An 11,421-nucleotide genomic window follows, 5' to 3' on the forward strand; every position below is an offset into this window, starting at 1 on the left:
AAGAAACATAATTCTTTCTTTGGTCATTCAACATATGTATATGGATTTTTTATTCACTCCACACTACTCCCCCCCCCCAGAAAAATTTCTGCTGACGCTCATGCAATGACCTTATTTCGTGTTATAGCTGGAAGAGGTCAAAACGAGTCTCTTTCAGATATATTTTAGCTTTCTCACAGATAATATCATTTTGATCTTTCATCCGCTTTCTCTAGCGATATAGTTCTGTTTAGAAATATCTGGCATATATGTATTCTTATGGAATGACTCTGTTAGAGTTAACCCTATTCGTCCAACAATACAGAGGTTAGTTTCCTGTGTCTAGAAATTAGAACTCGTCAAAACATCTTCAGAATCGATAGAGAATTCCACAGTCTATTTTTGCTATTTAGTAATACTAGTGTTAATATTAATAGGCTATAGGATGCTAAAAGCTAAAGTTATTAAATGTTTGATTTAAATAAAGAATCATCACAAGTGACAGATAACTAAGAAAGATTTATTATTTATATTATTATTATTCTTTCGGATATTCGCGCAAAGTTACACAAAAGTTATCTACGTCAGCAGTTTATAATTTTGAACTAATAAACTTATCGGAAGACAGCAAGTCAACAGTACCCACAATCAACACTTGAGCTACATTAATCGAATAATGTGATTTGACTGTCACTTTTCTAACACAATCCCAAAATGCGGAGAGCGATTTTGCGGCAACGGGACGAAAATAACTGACCCTCAGATTCACATTCCGGACGCTAGACTTCTACACCACGCTCCAAACTAGTAATTAATAGTATCAGTATTAATTAAAACGGCCTGGCATGGCCAGGTGGTTAGGGCGCTCGATTTGCAATATGGGGATCGCAGGTTCGAATCCTCCTCCCACCAAACATACTCGCTCTTTCAGCCGTGGGGGCGTTATAATGTAACGATCAGTCCCACTATTTGTTGGTAAAAGAGTAGCCCAAGAGTTGGCGGTGAGTAGTGATGGTTAGCTGCCTTTCCTCTTGTCTTTCACTGCTAAATTAGGGACGGCTAGTGTAGATAACCCTCGTGTAGCTTTGTGCAAAATTCAAAACAAACAAATTAATTAAAAGTGGATCTTAGTATTAGGTTTTTATGTAATCTCATACACAAACTGCGAAATAGCTTAATTCAAGTTATATATATACAATTATTTGATAGAAAGCTTGGTAATAAAGAATAAAAAATATGTGAAGTGTAATTTATAGGTTGCAGTAGGTGCTAAGACTGAGTTAGGTTTGAAAAATTGTGTGCTCTATTGCGAGATTCCGGAGGCACAGAAAAATATATATATAGTACAACATAATTGCAGAGCTTGCTTACTTAAAGATAAATTAGAGACAGTTTGGGTTGACAGTTGTTATTGAATTTCGCGCAAAACTACTCGAGGACTATCTGCGCTAACCGTCCCTAATTTTGAAGTGATAGACTAAGAGTCAACGCCATCCATCGCCAATTCTTGGGCTACTCATTACGAAGTAATAGTTTCGATTGAGAGTCCAGCTCCTTAACCGTCAAACCAGGAATGGATAGAGTCACGATGAAGGTTGCTTTGGGGGAAGACGAGAGTGAAAATGTTGGGTTTAAAAGAGTACACAATCCAAATATTTTAGATGCGTAAAACCACACCAAGAAACTTGGTGATGTTACTTTTATTTTAAAAGTTGTTGATAAAGAGTTGCCCTAGAAATTATAGGTCAATTCATCATACCAGTTTTGTGGGAAAATGTTTAGAAAGTCTGGTAAAAGAAGCTTTGCAATATCATTTATTGAAACATAACAATATAAATGATCTTTTTCTTTCATTTTTTAGGAGATTACTTGTGCGTAGTTGATAAACTAGAGTTTATATAAGTTTTAGATAATGATCTACAGAAGATTAGCTAAGAAAACCATACAGGTGTCGGAAGAGGAAAGATTAGTTAATTGGATTGTACAGCGGTTGCATGAGAGAAAGCAAAAGGTTGGTATTTATATATCCTGTAAAACTGGACCCTTGCTACTACTGGAGTATCTCAGAGAATGGCGCTTAGGGTTTTGATCTTTCATATTCAGATTGCTGTTATTGATATGAGCATAATTAATAATATTTGATAATGAAATTAAACTCTTGAATATTCTAGCTGTATTGAGAATAATTGTTGTTTTTTTTTATACAAAGCTACATACTTATCTATTTGTGCCCTGTTCGTCATCGGGAATCAATCCACCGATTTTATCGTTATATATGTTTGTAACCCTACATTTTTTTTTACTTATCAGGGGAGTTGAGGATGATGAGATACTTTTGTTTGTTTGTTGTAAGTCACAAATATAAACAATGGGCTATTTGTGCTGTGCCCACTGCGAGTGTCAAAACGCGATGTTTAGCGTTATAAGCCTTCATATTTACCTTTGAACCATCAGGGACAATGAGGTACAACAGAACCACTTGGAGCATTCGGTAAATTGGACAAATATTTGGCAAATGATCTTTCATTTATAGTAAGTTCAAGGTAATGCATTTGTGTTATCATAATTTGTAACACAGATTTAATGTAGATGGGAACCAAATTAATAGGGTGGCGAAAGCTTGTTTGTTTGTTTTTGAATTTCGCGCAAAGCTGCACGATGGCTATCTGCGCTAGCCGGCCCTAATTTAGCAGTGTAAGGCTAGAGGGAAGGCAGCTAGTCATCACCACCCACCGCCAACTCTTGGGCTACTCTTTTACCAACGAATAGTGGGATTGACCGTCACATTATAATGCCCCCACGGCTGAAAGGGCGAGCATGTTTGGTGTGACGGGGATTCGAACCCGCGACCCTCAGTGGGTGGTGATGACTAGCTGCCTTCCCTCTAGTCTTACACTGCTAAATTAGGGACGGCTAGCGCAGATAGCCCTCGTGTAGCTTTGCGCGAATTTCAAAACAAACAAACTATATCTCTCTATCTGCAATCTGCTATTATATATGCCGTCACTCTTCATTTCCGCTTTATTTGCCGGGCTTGTATACTAAAATAGAGGGCGTCTGGCAAACACTAGAGTTGCCAAGAACAGTCATAATCCTTCTAGAAACTCATGACGTCACGTGACTTCTACTGTCGTAACAGTAATTTTCACAACTTGTATTGTAATAACAGAGATAGAGAAGAATAATTTGTTTTGACAAAGGGCGTTCTAATGTAATTGAACCCATCTGTGTGGACTTTGACGAAAAGTAGACAATTATTTAAAAATCTGGATGCAAATTAACTATGTTAACCACCAATTATAGTAATGATTTTAAAGTGAGTATCACAGCCTTGTGTTTTAATAACAGAGTAAAAAAAGAACAATTTCTCTTGTCAAAGGGTGTTCTAAAGTAATTGAACCCGCCTGTGTGTATTTTGATGAAAAAGAGACAATTATTTTATAGCTCTGGATACAACTGTGATGACCAATAGTGTAACCAATTTCTTGTATATACGTTTGACTTGTTTCGAATATATCATTTCAAAAGAATTGGATTGTGTAGTATCTGTTTATTGTTGAAATTTATCGCTAATAAGTCACAGATACCTATTGTAAAGAATCAAGTCCTATAAAAACCTGTCACCTAACAGGGTGATGGGCTTAGGGCATAAGCTGTCATTGTCAGAAGTGAAGGCCATTACTTTACAAGAGTTTTATGAAAGAGATGAATAATTTCCTAGAAAATGAAGGGTGAGTGTACATATTTTATGTTATTGTTACGTCACTGTTCGTTAGTTAATTTTCCGTAAATTCGTTCCGACGAAACTTTTGCGACACAAGTCCTTTCTTAAATAAAACTGGTTTATTCTTTCCGAATACAACTTTACGATACACTTAATTTCAACAGTCGCTCTATAACTCACGTCTCACGTGGCCAACAATATTTTATCCGCATACATTCAATTACTCATTACCTCTCCGTCGCTTCGTGGTCGGTCTTATATATACAAGACTACACTATATCTAGAAAGATCACGAGATTTCAGGAAAAGACGTGAAAGTTCGAGAATGACGTGGCGTGATACTAGTCACGTGACCTCGATGTCGTAACATTATATTACAATTGATTTCTGACATGCACTCATCATTTTTGACTTGTGATTGTTTGGATAAAAAGAGAAGACTGTTTCATCTTTTTCAACATTATATCCGGTTTCATTTTATCATTTCAGAATTTTGTAGTATGTAGGCATACCATGTTTTTTCTAGTTCCTTGTATTAGTAATGAATTTTTCTATTTTTATTTATTTATTCTTTCACTTATCCAGTTTGTTTGTTTTGAATTTCGCGCAAACCTACACTAGGACTATCTGCGCTATCCGTCCCTAATTTAGCAGTGTAAGACTAGAGGGAAGGCAGCTAGTCATCACCACCCACCGCCAACTCTTGGGCTACTCTTTTACCAACGAATAGTGGGATTGACCGTCACATTATAACGCCCCCACGGCTGAAAGGGCGAGCATGTTTGGTGTGACGGGGATTCGAACCCGCGGCTCTCAGATTGCGAGTCGAGCGCCCTAACCACCTGACCATGCCGGGCCCACTTATTCAGATGTATGTGAGGAGATGACATAAAACTTTAGTCAATATAATTGTTAAGTTCCTTTTATTCTGTGCCATTCACGTAATATATATTCAGGAAAGGAAATGGGTTTTAGGAACTAGGTACACACTTAAAAGGAGCAGTGGGATGATAGCAATAAAAAAGCAAATAGAAAAGATAGGAGGTTCTTATATTATATTCTAGCTTGTCAATATCAGTAATTTGAGTTTCTAATTCATAAGAAATTTTAGACTTTGTATTTAGACACCACAAACATATAATTTGAACCAATACTGCATTCAACATACCACGTGACACACAAAAATCAATATTTAGGTGCGTTCTTTTAATATTTACTTTTAAATTGAGAAATTGACTAATATATAATACAAAAATTTGAATCATAAATTATAATTTGATACCAAATTTATTGACATAAATTCATAAAATAGTACTTCAATAGGATTAATAAACATCTTCAGTAGTACTAAACTTGACGAATGGGATAAATAATGCAAACTGAGAACTAGGTACACGGCGTGTACTTCCATTTCCATCATTGGATATATCACTTTTATCTTCCCATGAAAAATGTTTCTGCAAGGTTAACCATGACATATGTAACAGTAGACAGTGACCTTTTCCATTTTACAGTCATATGATGTCTAGATGCTGCCTCTCTTATGATCAATAGGAATAATCAACAGTCATGTGGGCAGTGCAAGTCACCCTGGGAAAATATGGCATTATAGTTTTAAGTACATAATGTGATGTTTTCTCAGTTTGGAATAAGCTTAAGTAGACTTTACTCTGAAACAAACTCTTCTAGATTGAACAGCATTTAGCTCTCCAGTAAATGTAACCGTCCTTCATGCTGAAGTGTCGCTTGTGTTAAAATAAAGATTTTTTTCACTCTGTTTCACATCTGTAACCAGGTTCTTTCTTTCATGAACTCAGTCAGGTTAAAATAATTCAGAATTACTTTTTTAAATTTTCTCGGTGAAACCCTTGCTATTCTGCAGTTCTACCTTATTCACTCTTAGGGAAAATCACTATTATCTGAGAATACGGCAATTTTAGTTTAATTCTGCATTACATTTTCTAACTTTTCCCCTTTTCTGTGGTTATTATCTTTATCTGAAAGGTAAATAAGTGGACCTGAAGATACTAGAGAGTAAGGTAAAGTTTTGGTTCCTTTACTTATCTTGATCAAGCACTTGAATGAGGAGGAAGATGAATGTTCTAGCAGTAGTTGCTCGAGTAACTGAAGAGAGTCAGATGAGAAAATGCCAGTGGAGGAGCAGTGTGACTACTCCGATGTTCAGCTAAGATGGCAACATCAACCTCTTGATATTTACTAACTGACCAGTAGTTAAGATGAAGAGTTGATCAATAGATTGATTGCTGTAAATGAGCTGTAACCTTTACTTTCTGAGCTATCTCTGTTTAAAATTGGGATGTTTACAGGATATCACGTTATAGTTGAAAAATTATTATGGTATAGTCAGGATGGTCACTTGGTTGATAAATTAATGACTAAAAGGGGATATTCCTTACTTTCTAAACTAATTATATTATATGATAGCCGCTTGATTGTTATACAGTTAGTACTGCTGATGTTAATATATACAACACCTCAAACATTTCAAGTTTGAACAACTGGTGATCATTAGGGTCAACAACATTTGTAAGTAGACCTTACATTGTGACTTTACCTTTTGGATTATCAAGTGGTGTTTCACATAACGATGTACATGCAGTGCATCATATTATAGCTACGACAGTTTATATCATTAGATGTAATGCCCAGCACATTTACACTTGTCCGAATTTCTAAAACATCTGAAGGCTGAGAGGACTTTACAATCCTTTCCCTCCAAGCACTCAGATGGAATTTTGTGGAAAGCATTAACAGAATGTTTACTTGTAAACCACATGCAATAGCTTGTGTGTATTAAACTGTGATGAGTAAGTAGCATTTCTACACAGGGATACGAGTTATGAACATGGCATCTACATGTGCAGTGAAAGAGTTGTACCTTTGATTGACACAGAATGTCAGCCAGGCTATGATGAATTTTAGTGAAAAAGCTCTTGTTTTCCTATATTTTATTTGTATTTAATTTTCTGTGATACCGACTGTAGTGAGTGGATTATCCCACAGTTGGCAATATCAATAAAGATTTGTTTGTTTGTTTTAAAGATAAGCACAAAGCAACACAAACCTTTTTTCTCCCTGGTCCAAAACATAGAACAAATCCTGACGCAAATGATGAAATGGGCTATCTGTGCCCTGCCCGCCACGTGTATCGAAACGCGGTTCCTAGCATTGTCTGCAGACATACCACTGTGACACTGGAGGGCATAGAACACTTGCTAGTGTTATGGCCATCTAGGACTGTTAATGTATTTTACTATTGAATATGGTACTTAACCTGTGTTGATCCGATTATGTACTGATACATTGTAGTGGATACTACAAACATTTATTCTTGCTGAAAGAATTTTATCTGAAAAGTCTTAGTTTGGTTGAATTCTGCCTACAATTATATATTATGTAATACTGAGAAGTTTGACTTTATTTGGGGGTATGATATCAGAAGCATGATTATTGAGGTTTAGCTCTCAGGAGTAACCAGTGAAATTACTGAGCTATGTCCTGAGAGAGCTTGTTGAATATTATAAGTCCTGTATCAAGTGCACCTGTAGTTATGTTAAGTACCTATAATGATTGTCTTATAAATGTATTTATTATTGATTTTACCATTTTTGTTGATTTTTATGTGTACAATTTACCATTTCAGGGTTTTCTTTTTTAGCATACCTGAAAGACATCTGTAATTATGCAAATTTCTGTTTTATATTTAAACTTATAATGTATTATTATTTTGTATTCTTTTTTTGTTAAATGGCTTTCATATTATCAACTTTCATGTTACACAGAGATCGTGTAAATTATATCAAAATGATTTTGGAGCCTCGCCACGTCTGGTAATGTTGTATCTGGACATTAGCCCTCCAGTGTAGTTCCCACTGCAAGAGGTTCTGTTGTGAGACTGTCATGTCCAAAGCATACCAATCCTTCCTACAGGTTTTTTCATAATCCATGTAGTGTATGAGGATGATGGCATCCAAGTGGCCGTTCAAACAGACTGATTGCACATATATCTCCAAGTGCTACATTCAACAGTACTCATTTCATTCTCCAGCTGCTAGAGGTATGGCATAGTTTAAAGTGGGGATCCTTCTTGATTATGTTGCTTTGGTCATGTGGACAGCTTTTGCTACTGACTTTTGTGTTTGTGGATTCTCGCCTGGTTTGTCAAGTTGATCCATATTCCTTTGTTTTCAAATACCATTAAGTACAAGAGATATCCCCCATCTTGGAAATACTAAATCCTCAATATGAACAATCTTTATGATCTGAGTACATGAATATTTTCCACCAGAAAGAGCTGTTACATATCTTTCCTAAAAGTGTTTCATACTAACTATGAAACACCAAGCATAGTTCTAATACATTCTGTTCCATCAAGACTTTATCGATTTGCATATTCGAAATAGTTTTAATATAATATATTCAACCAACAGTAAAACAATCACCATTTTGCATATTATAATTATAATTATCTTTGTAGAGGGTATTTCTATAATCTACATAGCTTTGCAATTTTGTGTGATTGTCACTATTATTATGTGTACATCATATTATTGAGATGTTTATAGTTTTATCCTATATTTTTCCATTAAACATTTGTTGAAAATGTGTGTATTATAAACATTTCTTTTATGTGATGACTTCCACAATGATAAATATACACGACTGTTTAATTTTAAATTCAATACGAGAGTTATGATTTAGGTAGTTATAAAGCGTGGGTGTTACATTTAATATTTTTAAAAGCGGTAATTTATCGAAGGTTTGTGTACTTAACTGTTTACGAATCATTTGTTGAATATTTCAGTTGTTGTGAATTGACTCCATGTTACTCGAACCTTCTGAAAAGTATATGAAAAAGTGATTTAATAGGATGTGTTGTAAACTCACAGTGGACTGTAGTTTTAAGCAGCACCAAAACCAGATCAGATCGGTTCAATGCTGTGCATACATACAAGGGACAAAAGCTTCTATACTCGATATTAAGAGATGTCTGTGTGGGAGAACCATGTTAATCCTTTATACTATCTGTAGTTCATTATTTAAACACATTTCGTTATGTACAGGCTCCTGCTCTTTTAGTCGTTGATTATTAATCCTGTATCAATTGAAATAAAAGTGCAGACTAAACAGTGGTAGGATCTATTTTTAAGCAACTGCATGCCAGCCCATTTGAGTTTTCATCACATGTAACTGTACAAAAGTTAAGCCGTCTTCCCGGTTTCTGTCTGATTTCAACATTTTTTTTGCTTCACGTAGCCTATTCACCACACTAGATTTTAATGTTAAGGTTCTGTGAATGCTTGCTTTTAGAAACAAGTTTAAAGAAGTGTTGTAATCATGATGTTTAAAAGCAAATGTCTTTATATTAGTTTTTCAATAAAAAGAACTGTTCAAATTATGCTATCAAACATCTATTGAACTTAAACTGATCTTAGTAAAGAAATAACATACAAAATGTCTTGCAATTTCTCAAAATCATTTTATTGAATGATGAAGGTTTTATTTGTTTGAAATTTTGAAACACTTTTATAACTAAAGTATTTTGACCTTTATTTACCAATAAAATAATCTTAAAATTTATAAACTTTTAAAGCAATGAAGTTCACACCACTACATCTCTTAAAATTAATTTTTATCACAGTTTTTAAACACAACCAGTAAGTTAACTAACAACAACAGAAAGTATATTTGATTAACAATCTTCACTTGCATAACATGACTCTGAATCTCTGGCTATGAAAGGAACATTGATTTTTAAAATTGTTATATTGCTATTAAATAAATTCATTTTGAGTACGCTTTAGGACATATATTATTATTATTACTGACATTTTAATTTTTACAGCTGAAAAATACTATAAACAATATAGATATGTGTACCCTCTGACAGCTATGTAGAAAACAAAAAAGATTTGGTGCTTTTCAAGAACTTCCAGGAACCACTCTATTCTAGCCACAGCATATCTCAAGTTTGAAAAATGTTATACTACATGATGGTTCAAAAACCCTTAATAAGTATGTTACAGAAAAAACCCTAATTCTGTGTAACAAAATGAGTTCTCACAGACAGAATACCACATTTCTTATTCACAAAATTTACATATCAAGTTTCTTTTCACCATCATTACTAAACACACTGTATTTGGCACAGTGATTTTGAGTCTATTTCAACGTATCTCACATCAGTAGAGAATATAACAAAGCTGATAATTTAAAATAATGTTTATACAGATTACATATGGATGAATATATATAAACTACTATTTCTGTCATCACATGTACATGCCATAGTATTCCTTTTTATAGCTTATAACCATACTGCAGTCATCAAGCACTAAAGAGAAGAGTGTCATTGTTATATTGATGCCTCATGTCTTAGTAAAACTTACGTATTATGTATTAATGTCTTTAGCAGGATCTTACTGTCATCCAGAATAGTAAAGTATATTACATATTATAAATTTACAACTTTAGATATTAATTAATATCAATAACATAGAGGTTTCATGGTTATATTAATTTATTTGGGAAACATTTAATTTGTGCCTAAGCTAAAAATTCCATTTAGTATGCTTAAAATCTTGAAATACATATACACACATCTCATCCAATAGTTGAAATATAAGCCTGTATTTCTGTCAATGCTCTCCGACTTAAATACTTAACCAATTTAAATACATGTTTAATTACTTTTACAGCTTTAAATATACATTAAGTATTAACAGAAAATACATAAATACATAACAGATAAAATTATTTAATGTCTGACATTACATTTCAATTTTCATAGATATGCAAATGCTTTAAAAAATGTACATACCTTACTTTCTTAAGAGATCAATATTTGAAGTTGATGACTAAAGCATCATACAACCACCTGAAATATACTGGTCAACTGACTAGATTAACTAGAACCAAATATGTTATTTTAACCAATTAAACAACATAAACATTTATATATATGAAACAAAAAGTATAATAAAATCAAACAACTACAAATAAAATTAAACCAATACACACACAGAACACAGATAAACATTTATATATATGAAACAAAAAGTATAATAAAATCAAACAACTACAAATAAAATTAAACCAATACACACACAGAACACGACAGTATCATTATCCAGTTTATATGTTATTATAATGACACATTCCTTTTGCTACAAACTTCTGTTCATACACAAAACAACAACAATCCCAAGGTAGAGATTAAGTAAAACACATCTAAATAACAACTAAAGTCAAAAACTAAATGGTCAAAACTGACCAAGTAACAATATATATATTAAACTATTTGAACTGTTGGCAGTTAGAAACCACTGTACAACATGCAATGATAGTCTCTAGTAGATTTAGTGAATAACAATGTCTCACTGCTGTAAAATTACAGAATAAAAGGTAGCTGCAACATTTAAAAAACAAAAACTATCTTAGCTATCATGCCATAAAACAGTTTACAAAAGTTTATTTTTCTGTAAAGTGAACAATACTTTATCATTAAGATGGCACAAGAATGTACAACATAACTTGAACACTTACCTACTTTATGCTATCTTACCAGTAATATAATAGCACAATGCAGCTGGTATTCTCATGTGCTCAATAATACTTTATCATTATTGTCATATAACACAATTCAAAGTAGCTGGTACTTTTATGTAATAAATAATACTTTCCCATTACTGAGAAAC

This window comes from Limulus polyphemus, unplaced genomic scaffold (assembly GCF_000517525.1).
Source record: "Limulus polyphemus unplaced genomic scaffold, Limulus_polyphemus-2.1.2 Scaffold3868, whole genome shotgun sequence".
NCBI lineage: Eukaryota > Metazoa > Arthropoda > Merostomata > Xiphosura > Limulidae > Limulus > Limulus polyphemus.